This window comes from Tamandua tetradactyla, chromosome 19, assembly GCF_023851605.1.
Source record: "Tamandua tetradactyla isolate mTamTet1 chromosome 19, mTamTet1.pri, whole genome shotgun sequence".
NCBI classification, from domain to species: Eukaryota; Metazoa; Chordata; class Mammalia; order Pilosa; family Myrmecophagidae; genus Tamandua; species Tamandua tetradactyla.
The window spans coordinates 66765234-66786436 of NC_135345.1; the positions used below are offsets into that span (position 1 = coordinate 66765234).

General features: G+C 32.9%; 1 protein-coding gene and 1 long non-coding RNA gene across 12 annotated transcripts in view; one reads left to right on the forward strand and one right to left on the reverse strand.

The window, feature by feature from the left end:
- LOC143663291 (uncharacterized) overlaps nt 1-722 on the forward strand; it is a 31425-nt gene extending 30703 nt beyond the window's left edge. The window contains exon 4 of the long non-coding RNA XR_013165896.1: nt 223-722. This is a non-coding gene — a long non-coding RNA (uncharacterized LOC143663291). The remainder of the gene's footprint in view (nt 1-222) is intronic.
- Nucleotides 1-21203, reverse strand: part of EPHA5 (EPH receptor A5) — a 363905-nt gene that overhangs the window by 104414 nt on the left and 238288 nt on the right. The window lies entirely within an intron of this gene.

A 21203-nucleotide genomic window follows, 5' to 3' on the forward strand; every position in this document is an offset into this window, starting at 1 on the left:
CAGATACCTTGACTTAACATATTGAGTCTTAGAACTTTGAGAAAAATAAATAAGGCAATATTGAAAGCCATTCAACCAATGATAGTCCTCAAATGTGTTAAAAGTAACTTAAATGGTACTTTCTTATATTTCTTCAAAAGCTCCATATGGTAATGCATTATTTCATTTACGCATAAAAGTTTAAAAATACATTATTTTCATGTATCTTATATTTCATTCCAGGAGGTCAAATCTGTCCAAGGGGACTGTCAGTATCTGCAAGCTGGAAGCCATCGCTTCTATATCACCAACCGACAGCACCAGCCATGTTCTCAAATCCATACTCTTGCATTTTGGTCTTGGCACTGCGCAATATAGGCATAACAATGAATTTTATGCTTGAATTGAGAGAATATAAAATATATATATATACTGAAGATTTAAAGGAAGTCTAGAGACATCATGTGGCAAAGAATTGGAAGTTAGTCACTATTAGTGCATACTCTGCCACATACTATTTCTATAAAATGAGATATCCTCAAAGATCTTTTAAAATACATATAAACAGTTTCAATATTCATATTTATATTCATAAAATAATTTATATAGCTAAACACCTTTAATAATTATAAAAACTTGAGTGCATTTTAGTTATAAATATATTCCCTGGGTAAAGAATAAACTTTTGAAATGAAAGCAAAAACAGCTAGTGACTATTTGATGACTCTTTTTATGACGTTTTCTCTTCTCTCACTTTCCTGTAAGAGAAGGTGAAATCAGAGAAAGGCATAAGTAGAAAAAATAAGCCCTGGATAATTTATTACACTGATATTTAGCTTAAGAAATTCCAGAGATGTTGCATTATGGAAAAATGCAAAACCTAAAGCCATTTCATTTATCTTTGTCTTTTGTTTTTGAAAATGAAGGAGCATTGAAATAAGCAAATTGAATGTATTTCAATTTTCATAAATACATCTCTATGTTTTCTCATGTAATAATTTAAATTAATGTGAGACCTTGCCATATCTACAAGCCAGAAATAAAATTATAATGCGGCCAACTGCTTCCCTAAACTATGGCTCAAAGTGTAATAAAACATAATAATGAAAGTCTTAATTTTGAAAAAAAAATTTGGAATTTATTTTTATAAGCCGGCTGTAATCCAAATTGTTAGAGGCTTTAGTAATAATCTGAGTAACTATTTCTTTTTAGCATGTGCGGACTGAAATAAACACTCCAAAAATTGATGGCTATATATTCTTCCTATGAGCTTGACATTTTTGCCTTTGTATTATAAATAGTTTGATGGTAAAATACAAATTAATGTTTTGAATGCATAGCAAGCTACACAAAATTCCTAAATACAAATCAATTCTTATGAAAATAAATGATAAATGTTTAAATAAATTTGAGAAACTGAATGAAAGTAAAACAAAAGAGAAAGGAGTGTTATCAATATTGAGTAGTTAAGAGCACAGCACAATGTCAAAGCTATTCATTGTGTCAAATTGAAAATATATCCTCCTTTATTCTCATATCATGAGCAAGTGTTTGGAGTAACGTGTTTATGCAAGTTTTCCTGATAAATGGGCTTTCAACTTACTCAGAGTGAGGGAAAAACATTTTTTTTTAATTCCATTATTTGCAATATGGACAACGTAATGCCTACACTGCTTTTTAAATATATATATATATAATTATCTAAAATACATTCTAATTTTACACTATTATTCAAACTTTGTTTTATATCCACCTTTTGAAAGATTTTCACCACAAGGCAATAAACAGAAAATATTATTGATCTCATTTTATTTTTATGGGCACGTGCTTGGTCATAATGCCTTAATTAGCTGATTTCCTTCAGAACAGCCCAAATTTGTTCTGAGTACAGAGCATTAACTGAAACGGATTGAACTGACATGTGAGCAATGGTAAAAGTAATGGTTAAGAACGTCTACATTTGAAAACTGCTAATTGTCAAGTTCAACTCATCCTGGAAAATCTGTTAATGTTTGTTTTTGTTTTAAAACTGAAATTTATTTAAAATTTCTCTTTGACTCTAATCTTGCATTGGCACCAACTATTGGACAACAATTTCCCCATGGATGTTTGCTTTGTGCTGTTTCTGCTTTCAACATTAGACAGGGAAATCACAAATATACTCAGAGCTCTCTGCAAAATGCCAAAATACAATCAGTCATACTGTGCCTGCAGAGCGAATGAGTTCATATATGCAAAGTGCTCAGCACAATGTCTGCAAACAAAAGGCACTGTGTCAGTTTACAGCTAATTTTTTTTATTAAATGTATTCTATGGAGAATAATTTGTGAACAATTATCTCATATATTTAGCCAAAGTTTAGGCAGAATTTCACATCTGTATGCGTATATACATTGTATATATACGTTGGTCTAGGTAGTTTAAAGAAATGTAGGTTTAGATAAATCCTCGTTTTTGTGCACACACATGCACAAAAACACATTTGTCATGTGTACTTTTTATACAGGTGGTTTGATCAAAGTACATGTAATGATTACTCTGCTATACTTGTTTTAGAGTATGTGTTGTCATTTGAAGTGACGAAAATGAGCAACCGGATTTCCTAAACAAATGAAAATTACAGTTGCTGAATTATATTATAAACATATCTAAATTGTTAAAACATAAAAATGAGGTAAGCATTTTATAATATATATGTACACATATATTATATATAATCTGTATATGTAGTTATTATTATGTTGTCATTTGATACCACTGGCAAAGAAAAATAACCACAGTGCATTCTCAACACACCTGGTATCCATGGTCTCCTCTAGAGAAAGAAGTCATTTAGAGGTTTCTTTCTCAAATAAAAATTCAATTGGCTCATTCAGACAGAACCTACAATCACTCCGTCTTAAAAGCCTGCAACTGGATCTCTTGATATACGATCTCAGTGAAGTTTCCAAAAGACCGTTTTTTTTTTTAAAACTGGCTTAAAATATCAGTTGTTCTAGAGAGATAGTGTTCTTTTAACAAAAAGAACCTATGAATTGAAATATTCCATGAAATGTCATTTGCTTTGTCAAACACTTGATGATCATAAAATGGTGAAAATTAATTGTTTTCAGTGGGAAATGAAAGCAGCTTAATTACATAGAAGGTTTTGTTATGTGATAAATTTTAATAGTATTAAGCTATATGTTTCAAACACTGTTTTGAAGTCATATTCACAACAATGTTAATTGGGAAAGCAATAATAAATATAGGGAACTACATTATTGGCATCTATAGTCACCACTCTCCAAAGCAATCAGGCAAGTTATAAAAACAAATTAGGTTACCTGGCAAATAATGTGGCACAGATGGGAAACAAATCAGCACAGTATTATTCTATTGCATTATGTTCAAGCGGACATAAATTTATAGATAATTTTCAATAGTATTTATCAACGTTAATCCTCAATTATTTGATACAGCAATTTGTTTTATAAGTGGATAAATGATAGGTCAATAAATATATACCCCATAACTCAAGTTTTTTTCTTCATAAAAATTGATCTATCCTAAAAAAAATAATAATCTATCTTTACAAATCCAAAGTACATAAGGTCTTGTTAACCACAGAATAAACCTCTAATAGTAACGAAGCAAAATAAAATATGGAAATTTCAATTCAATTCTTAATTACTTCAAGATTTTCAACAATGTAAATTTAATCTGGTCTAGCACTTTTAGAAGTTTAATAAACACATAATAGATAACCCAGTTTTTTTTTTTTTTGCTCACTCCCAATTGGTCTTAATCTTATATAGCTACAAAACAGTAGGAAGTTTCCACCGAATATGAACTTATCTACTGATTGTTTAAAGAATCAGATTAGATTTCTGTTACACCATTAAAATTCAAAACTATTGCATCTTTCTTCTCTAAGTACATTCTCTCTGAGGCCATCTGCCAAGATTCTTTTAAATCTGAAGTGATGCCAGTAGAAACAAAAATTAAACTTTATAGCTACAGAATAACCAGGGAAACCAAGTAGCATTTGTCATCTGTTCTCATAAACCTCCAAATCACAATACCTTTAAATAGTACAATTCATAATAGCAACATAACAGCCTGTAACTAGAGAAAATACAAAATTAATGATTTCAGTGAGTCAACCTTCTAAATTCCAGAAGAAAGCCAAGCGACAACATTCTGTTTCAAATTTATAACGTTATCAGATCTTTAAATCCTCAGCTCTTACCATGGGACTGATTTCAATGAATCAAATCATATATACTCCAAGTTGTGGGGCAATCTCAGTCAAATACTCAAGTTACATGTACTACCATTTACTTAGAGAAATTTCTAAAGTCAACAGAATATAGCACATATATATTTGTCATCAGAGGTTGAAATGGCATAAAACCCATAGTTATGTTCCATTAGAACAGCAGTTTTTCAGATTTATTATTATTTTTTTTTAGAAAAAGGAAAACATGTACATAATCCTGGTTTTACTGTGTCCAAGATGAGGTATTTTGCATTGGAGGATATAGCAAAATTTTAGGTCTTGTCAGGAAGAACTAAGTCCAAATTTAGCTTTGAGAATTATTTGGCAAATGTTGGCTAAATGAATGAATGAATACGTATATGAAAGAATAGATGGATAAAGGGGTTTTGTAGTGAATCTATATTAAACATTCTGTGCAAGACATTTTATATCATAAGCACTTTATACTCATTAACTCCTTCAATGTTCTCAACATTACTAAGAAATAGGCACTATTTTTCTCCCTTTCGGTGGAATAAGAGTTAGCTTGTCCAAGTTCAGCTGCTGTTCAGAAAATGGCAGACCCAGTAGTTGAGCTTTAGAATTTGTGTACTTAAGCATTACTCCATAGAATAAGGAAAGAAATGCTCATATTAGAGATGCTACCCTTAGCACTTAATTGCACATTGAATTGTTTTTGTTAAAGATCAAATACTCCATGTATCTAATTTTCCCTTTAACTATTTTAACCATAATTATTTTTGTTCAATTATTTTGATTACTTCCAAAGCTGATAACCAAAGTAAACAGTACTCTCTGACAACAAAACTATGCAACTATTTATTGTCATATACACTGAATGCATTCTGTGAAGTGTAGTAGTGTCTACTCTGACTGTACTACTAAAGCAATGGTTTCCATAATAAACCCAAAAGATAGCATTCAAATGTGTGACAGCTACCTATATTTGCCTTTCTGCTAATGAAACCTGAAAATTGTCTTCAGGGAAACAAAACCCCAAGATAAATCATCACCCTCACAATTACTAACAGTACACAGGTAGTGACTGTTCTTCATATGGGGGAGTGAACACAAAATGAATGTTGAGTTTTAAGCAATTGTCAGTATGTTAAATAATTTCAGTCTCCTCTACCACTCAGAAATGTGTATCTAAATTCTTTACGGCAAATATAATATAAATACCCATGAAAATCCTCTAACTTGGATATACTTTAAAATACATATTCCACAAACTTTGACACTTTATAGTTGGTAATAATAACTTGTAAGAAGTTACAAGAGAGCATGCAATGTCTGCACTGTAGAGTAACACAGCAGAGATCTGCAGGACACAGATGTAAATCTCTCCATTCGTCCCAACATATTTCTTTTACACTCAAACTATCTTCCTCTTTATCTCATGAACTTTAAGAGGCCTAGCTCTGCAAACACATAAGAAAAAGGAGTATTATCAACCATCCTCCTCCCCTTTCCTTTCTCTTCCCTTCTTTCTCTCCTAAAATTTGCTGAATAGTTAATGTGTGTCACAGACTCATGATCTGGGTGGCCAAACAATCAACTCCACATGTCCTGGCCAGTGATCATAAAAACTCGCAACAATTAAATGAATTTGGAAAATTATTAGATCCAGAGGTATACAAAGATTCCTCTGAGAATCTATTTACCTGCCACGCCAGACCATAAGGCACTTGAGTACAACAGTAGGTTTGTTCATCTTTGTATCATTTGTAAGTAAAAAAATAACAAACACATGGGGGGCTTAAAAATGACCTCATCAAGCAAGAATCCAGCAAAACAAGAACTTGTGACAAGATTTTTTTTGAAAAGTAATGAGCATGTAGCATGATCATTAAAAAACTTAACTGAATGTTGATTTTGCAAAATCAATGGGTAAAATTGACAAATGCCATTTTACTTGCAAGTAAACTTTTATTTAAAAAGTCAAAAGTGAGTAAACTTGACAAAAACATGTCATTATAAGATTGATCCTATTTTAAGTTGAAAGTCTCACTATAAATCTTGCAAATAAAAATGAGCTAAGAATTACCAATTCTTATGACCTCAAGAAGGAATTGGGGTAGGAGATAATTAGAAAGTGTTGCAGCAAACATAATTTTAATGCATTTTGAAAAGACATGGTTATATATAAATAACTGTTATAACATCAAGTTTGTATATGGAGAAATTGCCATAGATATATAGAAGTGATACAAGTAAGAGCAACTTATGATGAAATGGAATAATTTAAGAATACTGGGAGATAGGAATATTAGCAGCTCTTTTTAGAGAGTGTCCAATGTTAATTAATGAAGGCAAAAGTCAGAATATTTCTGATTCTCTACTTGAGAATCATCTAACTAGCCCAAGATTGCTGTTGCATTTTTGCTTCAATTAATCTATTATCATCATTTTTTAAAATTCATTTGTCATCAGTCTATCACTTATCACTTCTTAATGCTGTTGGTATATGTACAGGAGCATTCCTTATTTTATCTACTTATTTTTTGACAAAGCATATAAATAAACTTACTATATGAATTCATAAATTATATGTACATATATGGATATATTTGCATAAATAGTATGAAAATATATGTAGTGTCTCTTTATTTTAAGTATAATCAGCTAATAAGTGATCAAGTTGAGATATGAACCCAGGTGTGTCTGATTTTAAAAATATGTCACCTACTGTTTCTACATGTAATGAGATGTTTAATAAAATTAATTCAAAGAAAGATGCTATATAATATTAGAAAAGTACAAATATCGATATTTATATATACATACATAATATTACATTTCATCTACTAATATCAAAGCATTGTATAGATGGTATCGAGTTCCTAACCTGGAACAAAATAAAGAAACAGCAAGTATAATCACTATAAAGGTAAATTGAGGACTGAAACAGAATCTTCATAGTTCCTTAAAAATAGTCCTACACAGTGTTTATATCTAAATGTTTTCTAGGTATTTTGCTGAACTTAAAAATTACTTCAATAATATGAATACTTTTTTTATTCTATAAAAATAGAATCTAAACTTAATCTAGGTGAAAGGGAAGACATTTAAAAAAAAATCCGAATATTGCAATACCAGTCTAATTATTACAGGTCCATCTGATGGAACAAAGTAGTTAGACTATACCAATGGCTTATTTTGGCCCAAATTTAAGTTCTTGATTCCAGTCACTCAGTTACATTTCAATGCAGCCTCACTACAATATTCTATCGTATTAGGATTGTTACTATAATAAATTGCCACAAACCTAGTGGCTTAAAACAATTGAAATTTATTGTCTTACATTCTGAAGGTCAGAAGTCTAAAATCCAGGTGTTGCCAGGGATGTGTTCCTTTTGAAGTCTTCAGGGAATAACCCATGTATTTGCTTTTTCCAAGAGGCCATGCAAATTGCTTGACTCTTGGGCCCTTCCTCCATCTTCAGTGCACATTACCACAATGCTTGGTCCCATTGTTACATCTCCTTTTCCTCTAGATCTACCATCTCCCTCTTATACGGACTCTCAGGATTAACTTGAGGGCACCAAGATAATGTAGGATAATCTCCCAATCACAAAATCCCTCATCACATCTTCAAAGGTCCTTTTGCTATTCAAGGTAACATAGTCACAGGTTCCAGAGATGACACGTGGATTTTTTTGTTTTTTTTGAGGGAAGGGGCATTCTTTTTTGTATCAAATTAAAGTGACATAGGGGTGATTATGTTGGTGTGCTACCTCAGCGTCTCAGACTCTGCCCTTGGGTCCATCAGTGACCACCTGTGGTATGTGCTTACATAAAATAAACAGCTTCTCCTTTCTTACCTGGGTTCGTGCCCCTGGAAAAGTCAAATACAAACTTCACAATCCCCACTCTTGTTTGAGCAACTGCTACAGCTCCACCCAAGAAATATAAAGCCTGGTCTCCAGGTCTACTGGAACTTTTTGCTCCCCATCTGCTTGGCTGGGCCTACACTCTGGGAATATCTCCCCAGGAGATAGATCCCTTGAGGCCAGCTGCTTCTCGATGGGAACTTTTAAAGCTAGTAAGCATCTCTTTGATACATCTCTGCTGTCACTCATTCTTGTTGTGCCTGGCTATCCATATTGGAGAGCTTGACAGCTCACTCGGCATGCCACAACTATAGATACTCTGATTTCTACCATGGTTGTTGTGTTGAATCTGCATCACTTTGTGGGCTTTGCCATCCCCACATAATACTAGATTAAAACAATAATGCTTATGGCAATATCCTCATTATGAAATTGTTAAATGAAACTATCAAAATTATATATTAGGTATATATAGGCAAACACATTCTGTGGGGCTACTTAAGCAAAGTTAACACATCAATGTCATTCATTTAAGGTTTTTTTTCATTCTTGGAAATGGATCGACTCTCTCTTCTGAAAACTTGCTAAATATTTTAAAAGAAATTTTTAAGTTTATGAATGTTTTATTATCATATATTAAATTTCAACTTACTCTCAATGAGGATTTTAGATTTGTATAATAGGTGCTTGGTATTAGTACATAATTTTTATTGGCTGTTATATGTTTTTGGGCACCGAGTGAAAGCAGTTGCCACACATGGGCCAAGTATAATACTTGCAGCATTTGGTAAACATGTATGCTTGAAGGCATAATAAATAGTTTTAATAACATTTATAAGGTCTTCTTAAACCTCAAAGGGTTTTTAAAGTATAGAATATATTAAGAAACCAAAATATTACAGGTCTTGCTGTTGATTCTCTTGGCCATAAGGAGAAACCAAGATATCTAATTAGATTGACAGATTTTAGAAATTAAGAGTTTATGCATAAAGCACTCATCTAGATGTGGCCCCATTTTACTATTACCCACTCTCTTTTTTTTCTCAATTTTATGGTTTCTGGACACCCCTGTTCTTTAGGAAGGAGAGCTTCTGTGTTTGCTTTGCAACGATCTTAGCACTAGGGGGAACTCACTTCTTTTTACTGAGCAATCCTGTGTGTAAATTGAGTGTCTGAGAGCAGACAATCTCTACTACTCACTCTGATGCCAAAAAAAATCTGGAAGAAAAGAGATAGAGAACTCAAAGGAAGAAAAAATCCACCCTGAATTGATCAGAGCTCTTCTCACAGACAGTAATGTGCCTTGACCACATGTCCAATTAAATGCCTGCCTTACTGAAAATTTATTTTTCAATATAATTTTAAATATGATGTTTTTCAACTTTTGGGTCTGGAACAGTTATTATCATGTTAGAATTGAATTAAACTTTTCTTCAGCAATGAAAGACATTGTAATATTTTCAGTGAGCAAAGAAAACAATAGTTCATAATGAAGTAACTATGCAAGATCAGGTTCTTTTTTGAAGTAGACTATGTAATATTTTGTGAAAATAGCTTAATTTGACTTATGTTTATAGTCAGCAACGTTGGTTTGGGTAGATTAATCTTTTGAGACAGAATTGCTCTGAGGAAATAAAAATTAGGGCATCAGAGGCCACTGTATAAATAATAGTAATTAAGTTTTTTTTCTGAGAGTATTTAACACTTTCGAAAACTATGTCTGTGTTTTCTAAGCAACTATATCAATATGTATGAAAATAGTATCAGAAACAAGCACCAAAAAATGTTACCTAATCTATAGAGATAAACGGTTTCTTGAGGCACTTCCATTTTAAATTAAATTACCTTCCCCCAAGTTTTAAAATGTTTCTTTAGTTAGATGATCCAACAATTATATTCCTTTATGATTAAATCATCCAAAAAATAAGATGATGGAGGTATTGATGGGGTAATCCAAAGAATCAATAAACAAAAATATTTAGGAACTGAATGTGCATTTAAAAATGGCTATTTAAAACTCAAGCAGTTATTACTATTATTATTTTTGGTACATTTCTGAGAATACAGAAAATCTAGTAAAATTGTTTTGGATTCACCAACACATTACACATTTAAAATGTATATATTTCAAAGAGTCAAGTCAGCAAGAGATCATACAAATATAAGAATTATCACAACCATAACTAAATGGCTATTTAGTCATGAAATTATTTCTCTGTAACTAACCTGCACCTACTGGGACTTGGAAAGTTTAATGACTCTGTGATCAACTATATAATGTCAATGCTTGTTTTTTTCCCTGCAATTTATTACTCTTTTCTTTTCTTTTTATCCTCTCATGGGTAAATGGTACCAGGTTTTTGATCTGTGTATTTCCATCACAATTACATGGTAGAGAGGAAAAGAATTTTTTATGGTGTTCACTGCCAGTACTTCATGAATGATGTGCTAATTTTTGTAAGTGTGCCTAAAGATAGTGAATGGGACATTTCATGAATATGCAAATGAGATAAAAGTGTAATAAGGCAATAACTTCAAATAGGAAAAACTAAGTGCTACCAATTTAAAATTTATTTAAATTTCACTTTTTTTTTTTTTTACCCATATGTCATAAAGATTTTTTTCTCAGACTCATTCTGGAATCTCAGCTCAAGGTATTCTCACAAAGAATGCAAAGAGAGCCATCATACTGAGCTTAAAATTTCTCCCAAAGAACTTCTGGCTTCCTGCCAAGACAATTTCTATTTTACACAGTGAGCATCCTTCTTAGGAGCACTAGAAAACTTTCCATATGGGCCTTGAGGGTTTTTATCATCAGACATCAAGATTAGAAAGACATATTAAATTTTGGACAATTTATAATATTAATAAAATACTTTTAGTTTCATTATATATTAAAATAAAATTGACTACATGTCACCAGAAGTACCATATAAGAATGCAAATTTTGGATATCCATAATTATTAGAGAAAAGGCAACCTTTGTGATACAGAAGGAAAACTACCAATCAAATTGACAACAAATTATTCATAGGACTTCCAACATCTTCTTTCCAATTATGAAATGTGAATCTGGAATAGAGCTTAAATTCTGCCAAAATTTAGTGAAATCAATAACCCTTTCAGTGTCTTTGTTATTTAACTACAAAATTAGGATCGTGTCTGTCTCACCTAACTCAGCAATTCATAGAATTAAAAAGACAAAATCTTTATATCAAAATGAGAAAGTTCACATCATGAATTTGCAGAATTAATACTTACACAGCTGTTTCCTTTTCTTTCCTTCCTTTGTGGCTTTACGGATCTCGAAGGCTCCACACTGTCTCCCTTTAAAAATGTTTCATGATTGAAATCCTCTGATTTCAAAACTGAAACAGTATTTATCTGTTCCTATATTGTCTTAGTAGGATGGTTCCTTCATTTAATTAAATAATTACAGAGAGCCTATCATGTGTCAGGCTCTATTTTAATCTTGAGAAACATAAGTGAACTTAAACGAGGCACATTCTTTCTTAAAACCTACATTCAAAATGGTATCAATTTATCTATAAACCATTCATTTAACAATCCAGAGGCACTAAAAACAACCACACCCACAGCCACCCTATGGTTGTTTGCAGCTATATGTACCAAAGAGAAACATGCTTTTAAGCTTAATCCATTCCTGTAGGTGTAAATCCGTTGTAAGTAAGACCTTTTGATGAGATTAATTCAGTTAAAGTGTGGCCCACCTCAATCAGGATGAGTCTTAATCCTATTACTGGAATCTTTTATAAGTGAAATGAAATTCAGACAGATGGCGAGAAAGCCAAGGAAAGCAAGAAACTAAACATCAGTGAGATCTGGAAGAGAAAGGAGAAGTCGCCATGTGACTTGTCATGTGAAAAATTAAGGATCACCAGCAGCCAGGCCCTTGGGGCTGCGGTCTTCAGGAAGAAGGAATCACCTTGATGATGCCTTGATTTGGACTTTTTCCCAGGCTTAAACCATAAGTGAAAAAATTCTCATTGTTCAACGGATCCAATTTATGGTATTTCCTTTAGCAGTCAGGAAACACACAATTACTTCAAAGTTTTGCATTGAATTCAAATTATTGAAAGACTCACACCTTTGTTTTCTTCCTCTGTGAACTCTTTTCATCAGTTAAATATATTAATCAAATGATAAACCCCTTCACTCTTTGGAATTATAAATATAAATTTGAATGTTAATGTAAATAAAGATACCTATGTACTATACACCCATCCATATTTGTATCTACACACACATATATGTACACATATGTAGATGTATGTATTTTCATATTTTTCATCTTGTATGGAATATCCTCCTACATTTAGCATTTCAAATATGGGTTGGAGGCTATGGAAGCATAAAGAAAGCAGTGAATAGTCCAATGGTGTTATAGCTTTATGAAAGGATTTAAATTAGAAATCACAGGGACTAAAGCTTAAAATGAAAATTTTCCCAATGGACAAAAAGACAATGACTATTTAGACTGAAGGAATTTTAAGAATTAAGACCAAGTGTTAAAAAAATGGTGCCATTCTCAATGACCTCTGGTGTGCTATTAAAGGGCCATGGTTATGCAAGGTGTGAAAAAATAGAACAAGAGACTGGGATAAGAGTTGAAAACCAGATTAATGTTGTATCACTGATTTTATAATTGGGATAATTTCTATTATTATTATTATTATTATTATATTACTCTTATGTTTCCAAATGGATTATGAACTTCCAAAGGCAGCAGCCAGTCTTCTACCACTTTATGCTCCCCAATTCTAATGCAAGTCATTCTATATGGTACATGTTTGTGGTTCCCGTTGCTGACTCTGCTATTGTCAGTATCAGTAGTGATAATTATAAATGTAAAATTGTTTAATGACAACAAGAAAATCCGCATAAATCAGAGAAAAATAAGATCACAATGGTCTGGTGAAGTTTGGATTTCAGCTGGGATTTGAATGATAGTATATGAATAGTTAGAGAAAAATGAGAGAGAAAGGGTAGTACCAAAGAAATGACCAAAGGGTCAGAAGTACAAATTAACTTAAGGTAGTAAACTATAGTAACATTAAAAAGATCATTTCCCTTTGCATTGAAGGACTTATAAAAATAAGCATTTTGATAATAAATCTAAATAGGTTATCTTCGACCCTAAGTATCACAGATTTGTGAACCAGATTGATATTAGATTCTATTGCAGGCAAGAACAAATATAATCCTTTCTTTGAAAAGGAACCAGCATCCTAAAAGTGGCATAGAAACAGGGTAAGATAATGGGTAATTGGAGCTGAAGGGATACAGACTGTGCAACAGGACTAGATACAAAAACTCAAAAATGGACAGCACAATAATACCTAATTGTAAAGTAATCATGTTAAAACACTGAATGAAGCTGCATCTGAGCTATAGGTTTTTTTTTTTCTATCTGTTTGTTTGTTTGTCTTTTTTCTTTCTTTTTCCTTTTCTTTTTTTTTTACTATTATTATTATTTTTATTTTTTTCCTCTATATTTACATTCTATATCTTTTTCTGTTGTTTTGCTAGTTCTTTTCCTAAATCGATGCAAATGTACTAAGAAATGATGATCATGCATCTATGTGATGATGTTAAGAATTAGTGACTGCATATGTAGAATGGAATGATTTCTAAATGTTGGGTTAATTTCTTTTTTTTCTTTAATTAATAAAAAAACAAAAAAAAGTGGCATAGTAGAGAGGTATATGTGCAAGAAGTGTACAGGATGTTGTGGATGAGAAGAGGTTAATACACAAAATAGGAGATGACGGCAAACAGTAAAGACATGGGTTCATCTGAAAAAGAAAAGTATAATGGGCTTTGAAATGTTCCATCATTAAAAAAATCTGTGTGCTTTTGCAAAGGGAAGTACAATGCAATGACTACTCAAATTCAAACCGTAGGACACCCCAGCCCACATCCATAATTACTTATTATTTTGATGCTGGTTTGAAACTATTATGTACCCCAGAAAGCCATGTTTTAATCCTGACCCAATCTTGCGGGGACAGTATTTCTCTTAATTCTGATTCAACCCTGTAGGGCAGAAATTTCTGATTAGATTATCGCTACAGAGATGTGGTGCCACTAATTGTGGGTGTGGTCTCTTGATTAGATAGAGATGTGACTCCACCCATCCAAGGGCTTGATTAGTTTACTGGAGTCCTTTAAAAGGGGAAAGATTTTAGAGAAACCTCAGATGAGGCACTTCGAGAACAGCTGCTTCAGAGCTGACAGAGACATGGATGTTTGGAGATGCTTGGAGTACCAACAGAAGGGCAAATGCATAGACATGGCAAAGTCCAGCAGATATTGACATGTGATTCCCCACGCGATGCTAAGCAAGCCAGAACCCAGAGTTGTGTCCCAGAGGAGCGAAGTGAAGGGCCACAGATGCTTAGTGAAGAAACCATATGAAACGGAGGCTGAAAGAAATAGGGAACAAGAGCAAGGGAACAGCAGATGTCAGCCATGTGCCTTCCCAGTTCAAAGATGTGTTCCAGACAGCATCAGCCTTTCTTTACTGAAGGTAACCTCTTACTGGTATCTTAATATGGACATTTACATGACCATATAACTTATTAAATTCCCTTTATAAAAGCTGTTCCATTTCTGTGATATTACATTCTGGAAGCGTTAGCAAACTAATATACCTACCCAGCTGAAAACTTTAGAAATAGTATGTTCCCCCTACTGACATATTAAATTGATCACAAATTAAACTATTCAGAAATTAAATTGGTCACAAATAATTATTGACTCCTGTGTAATAAGTTTTGTTTTTCTTCATTGTTTCCTTCCCTTTAATAGGATGTCTCTACAAATCAGAAACTCATGATTGCAACAGCGTCTAAATGATCTTTTACTTCTTTTTTTTAGAAAATATTTATCCCAAGGCAAACAACAAATATTTTTTCAAGTTAATCAAAATTGAAGATTCATTAAATAATTGTCTTTCTAAAATATTTAAACTTGTCACTTTAAAGGTAAAAATCCTTAGAAGTATTGCCATTACCTAGAGAATATAGTTTAACTCTCTTTGCCTGCATGTCAGTCATGCAGAGTTTTAAGTTAAACACTCACCTTAATTGGGAATAACTTGTAAAAAGCCTGGAGGCCAACAGTAGAGGCAATTTCCACAGAGATAAGCAGACTGGGAACTAGAAACTAGATTTTGGAATTAGCCCCAAGGTGGTTAACAGTTTTATTTAGATGGATGAAAAGCAAGAATATTATCTCAAAAAGAGTAAAGCATAAAAAAGAAAATATATCAATTGTAACTATAAGAAATTATTATGTGCTCTTATAAGGAATGAGGAATCAGAGTACAGTCGAGGAGGAGAGATAAAAAGGATGAGTTTTGAAACAGTTTATATTTGAAAATGGCTATAAGAGCCTAAAAATATGCTGCTAAATTAACTGAAATGTAATAAATCATTACATACATTAGCTCTTTAAACATAACAACAATCCTGTCCCATTTTACAGATGAGAATACTGAGGAGGGAGAGGCCACAATTAGTAATTGTTGGAATTAATCAAATCCAGACAATATAGGTTCAGAATTCACAGGCTTAACCATTACACTCCCATGCTATGTTATAGATGTGATGCCCTAAAAAGAAGCAGAAAAACTTGGAATAATTGAAAACATTCAGATATTACAAAAATTAATTTATATTTTCCAAGAAAATTCAGATATTAGCATTGTAATATTGCTTCTAATAATTACGCAAGTTTGGTGATTCCAAACTTTAATGCATGCTCCATGCTTAATTCCTAAGATAAAAAGTCAATCAAATTTTGTTCAACCTAGAAAAGCTTTTTTTTCTGAGTTATCAAATATCATGATCAACCACTCTTTTAAAATTAAGCTCACTTATCTCACAAGTACTGGTTGGAAATTCCGCCCTTTATCTGAAAAGAATTACAAAATGCTGATATAAAGTGACATAAAATACCTGAGTGAGGAAGGAAATGTATGTGAATCAATGATTAAATAATCATAACAGCACTTAATAGGGTAATTTAACTTGTCTTTTTAGCAGTTTGAACTGATGATTCATGATCTATCAAAAATGACACTGGTATTCAGTAATATAGAACAGTTTACTCTTTATATAATATGCTGCATCTACCAAAAAGAAAGCTAAGTGCTTGGGATTAACTACATTTTTGATTCAAGCTAAATGAATGCCCTTAATGTTTTTAAAAAGTGAAAGATATGCTTATATGACAAGAGTTTCTATCATGTTTGGAAGCTATGATATTATTAATACCATGCTCAATTTATCTTTTTCTCAATCTTTTAGCAATATTTATTGCTGGCACTGGTTACTTATTCCCCAGTTATCAGAAAATAATCAACCTTCAGAAATAATTTTTATTAATATCATGAGATGTCCTGACAAGACACTCTTTTGAATATTTCTATAGATATTTTAACGCAATAATTTCGTCTCATAAGTCTAGTCTTTTAAATGCTTAATTATTTGGTATATTTCTAACTTTGGAAGTGCTACCACTAATATTATGAGATATTCAGAGACAATCATTATGCATATTACTGAAAAATTTTCTTAGATATTCAAAATATTCTCTAGCTCTCAATTTATTAAAAAGTTTTAGCAATAAATGTATGAATGATAATAGTAAGTAGGAAAACACTAAGATAATCATGAAAATAGCACTCAGCTTCATATAAGTCATCACCCATTAGACTGCAAAATTAAAAATAATCTAAAAAAAAAATACAACTACTAAGTTTGTAAGAAAACAACACTTTTGCGCCCTAAAACTACAACTTTTTTTTTTTTTAATATGGGCAGGCACCAGGAATCGAACCCGGATCCTCTGGCATGGCAGGTGAGCATTCTTGCCTGCTGAGCCACCGTGGCCCGCCCACTACAGCCTTTTGAAAAGTAAATTGATGGCATGTACTTTAATTTAGAGTATTCATATTTAGAGGAATTTTCTTTACCACTTAAACATAATGTTTACTGTAACTTTATTTATAAACAAAAACAAAGAAAGATAGGGAGAAAGGTAGAAAAGAAGAGAGGGAGGGAGGGAAGGTGGGAGGGTAGAAAGAAGGAGAAAATTAAATCTGAATGCCATGGAAGAATAAATTGCAGGGTATAGTCATTCTCTATAATATAACTGCTAAAAAAGGGCATACATTTTTTTTAAATAAGAAATTAAATAACTGCAAGAAGACACATAAGGGAAGATGGTAAATTATATATGGCAGTAAAATTGACATTCACATGAAAGAGAACTGCAAAGCTGACATTGGATGACTGGACCAGATTGGATTTTGTTCTCCAGAAGGAATCAATTAAATAATATAAGTTATATAGAGATATGTATTAGGATTCCCCAGAGAAACACAGAAACAGAGCATTCAAGAGTATACATGTATGTATGGGTATGAACATATATGTAAATACCTAGAGTTTTATTATAGGAATTGGTTCACATGACCATGGAAAGTGGTAAATCAGAATTCCATAAGGCAGGCCTCAAGTTGGGAACTCTGAAGAAGATTTCAGTGAATTCAACTGCAGATGCTGGCTAGCTAAAGTAGATTTAAAAATACTTCTTTCTGACTGTTGAAATCATCAGTTCTCCCTTTAAGGTGTCTAAGTGATTAGATGAAGCTTCTCTCATTGCTGAAGGCGATCTCCTTTGTTGATTGTACATATAATCAGCCACGGGTGCAATCAGCTGACTAATGATTTAAATCCACCGAAATACCTTCACTGTGACAATCAGACTAGAGCTTGCTTGACCAAACAACTGGAATCATCACCTGGCCATGTTGACACATGAACTTAACAATCACAAGGTTTAGTAAACACACACACCACACACACACAACAGCTGCAGCAACACCAACAAAATATAAATGAAAGAGACCATTTCATGCACATTAGACTAGTGAGACCTGTTCCTAGTTAATTTTGATTTGAACTAAATTATAGATTAAAATACTTTAAATTCAGCACGGATATCCCAACACATAAAAGTGTGTCGATATTTATAAAAGATTCGAGTGTGGTTTTCATTTTTCCTTTATTGTAGAATACTACATAAAAATATTGTTTTCAGACTGTTCCAAACGCCATTGTGTTCTGGATTTTCTTTAACAATTTACTGTCACACAAGGACATGTGATGTTAGTTATCCATATATTGGACATGATCAAATCCTGCTCTCAAAATGAATGCTGGCTTCACATTCTTAGACATGAAGGGAGAACACGTAAGTGTTCTTGGTAATTTAAGGTGCCTTGTATGCTTTATAGAGCACACTCCTCCTTATATACTTGCTTCTACTTAATTTGTAAATTATGAATGCTATATGTAATAATAGAAATCAGGCTCTGGACCCAATTCAAAAAATACCATTAACTCTTCTTCATTTTCCTTATCTCATGAGATTTTTTATATTTTTTTTAAAATTCATAGGCAATGGCAAACTTTAGAAGATTTATGAATACCTTATGATTTTATATCATTTGGTTTTATTTGGCATATATGTCCATGTGCAGCTTTCTGGAGAAAAGCCAATAGCTTTTCTTGCATTATCATAGGGATATTAAACACTAAACAGTTTAAGGATCACTACTGTGGAGAGGAATGTTAACAGAGCTGCAAGTGGCTTCAGAGAAAATTCTGGCAATACAAATAAAATGTGCTGACTTAAGAAGTTTGGGAAAATCAAGCTGTCTGTGTGAAAAACTACCCAAATTCAGAAATATGGTCTAGGCTAATTAGGGGTAGATATCTCGAAAATTATTGGTTGGTCAACTTATTTTAACTTTTTGATCACATCTGTGTTGTAATGTTAAGTATACACCTATGATATTGTTTTTTATTTTAATGTATATAGATTACATATTTATTCTTCCAATAGAGCCACATAAATTTTCCAATAGGACCACATGATTTTTACACTATCATTATCCCATTTCATATTTCCTTATCTCATGAGATTTCATGTATAGGTAAACAAGCTTGAAACTTAAGTAAAATGGCCATGTCATTCTGCAAGTAGCAGCTCCATGAAGTCTGACTACAGATTTGCTATTTACTCTAATACATCTATTGCTATACTGACTCCACAAATTTTTATCTAAGTGTTCTTCTGTACATCTCCTGTGTGAGTGTGTTTGCAGTTTCTGATCAAATAAATATGTAAATATTCACAATACTCATGCATTCAAATGGCAATAGTCTTTGTATACTCCATATACATATGTTACATTTTTTAAAACCACAATATCTAGAGACAATAAAGCAGAGTCAAGTAAAATTGCACATGCACTTTCTTCTTAGAGAGAGCCACAAGAAATTCTTAGCCACCATTGTTATCTGTAAAGGTTGAAAAATCATCTTTATTTGGCAAAGCCCTGTAAGGTGAGAAGACTGAAGTACAGAGGAGAATAAGTGACTTGTCTGTAGTTGCCCAGTCACTGCCTAACACTCAGGATGACAAGTTTCAAGTCTCAGCTCTGTGCTAAATTTACCAGATCACAGTGATTTATACAGCAAACTTCAGAAGTTAGAAACACTTTAAAATCCCTGTTTCAACAAATTGTATTCTGCCATGGTTCTTTTCAAAAAACAATGCCAGAAACTTCAAACACCTGGGACACCTGCCTTTTAGAAGAGCAAATCTATAGTATTAAGGTATATGGACAAAAGTTCTTGCAGTAATATGCTGGAGTTTGCCCTCTTATTTACAACTTTTTTAGATTGAGATATTGTACTTTATAGCTATGTGTGCTTAGTTCAAGAGTATATCCTTATATAAATCTTTCCTCTCTGAATTGCAGGAAGCTATTCAAAATTTTCTAAAAAGAAACAAATTTTATCTGCACAAAACCATAATAATTATATTAGCTAGGGTCTAGTCAGAAAACCAGACACCAATAAGATATTTCAATAGCAATAATTTACTAAAGGGAATTGTTTATACTAGTGTTATAATACTAAATTGGTCAAAAAAGGAAATACTGAGGTAATCCAGTGATGCTTACAAGAAGTGAACCGTTATCCCTAGGTCAAACAGAAAGAAATTCAGGAAATATCAAAACCAAGGGATGTGGCTACTTCTGTTACATAGGAGCCTGGAAGAGTGCCCTCTGAAGCAGTGCAATGAGTCTGGTTCTGGGAATACCTAAAAAATTGGCGGCTGAAACCAACTGCTGCTAGGAAGACAGAAAGCAATTGCTATGACATTGATGCCTGGACCAGCAAACGATGGAGAGAGGAACTACCTACTTCCTTCTACCTGCCTTCCAATCTCCCTCTATTGTTTCCTATTAGAAGCTGAGAGTAATCGGGTAAAGGAGAAACGTGTTCAGTGGGTCTCAGCCCTTGCATTACATAGTGACCTATATTAGAGGAGATACCAAGTTGAGAGACAATAAACAATAGATTAATAACTTCTTTCCCTTAAAATAGATTCTATTTCTGGGGGTGCAGGGGTAGCTCAGTGGTAGAATTTTTGCCTACCTTGGGAGACACCCATGTTTGATTCCCAGTCCACGCACTTCTCAAGCAAACAAATAAGTGAAGAACCAAACAAACAAAAATTCAACAAATGGGGCTTCACTAAGAGGATACTCACATCGAAACAGAATGAAATGTCAACCCCAACCATACAGGATACAAAAAAACAAAGATTCTATTTCTAAGCTTTGTGTATATAAGTTACGGGACGTGGTGGCTTGGAGTTTCATGTCCTAGAAAAACATTCTTAAACTTATTCCATTTCTGTGGACATGAACTCTTGTAAACAGGGTCTTTTGATGATGTTGCTTTTAGTTAAGTCATGGCTCAGATGAATCAGGATGGGTCTAATCCTGTTACCGAAGGCCTTATAGAGCAGTTCACAAAGAGAGAGGAAAAAGTCACAGGGAACAGCCAGAAGTTGGAAATCAATGGAGGCCAGGAGAGGCTGTCAAGTGCAGAAAACCCAAGGACCAAGGATCACTAGCAGCCAGTCCCAGAATTTCACAGTCTTCTGGGAGAAAGTATCACCTTATGATGGCTTGATTTTGGACTTCTCCTAACTTCAATACCCTGAGTCAACAAATTCCT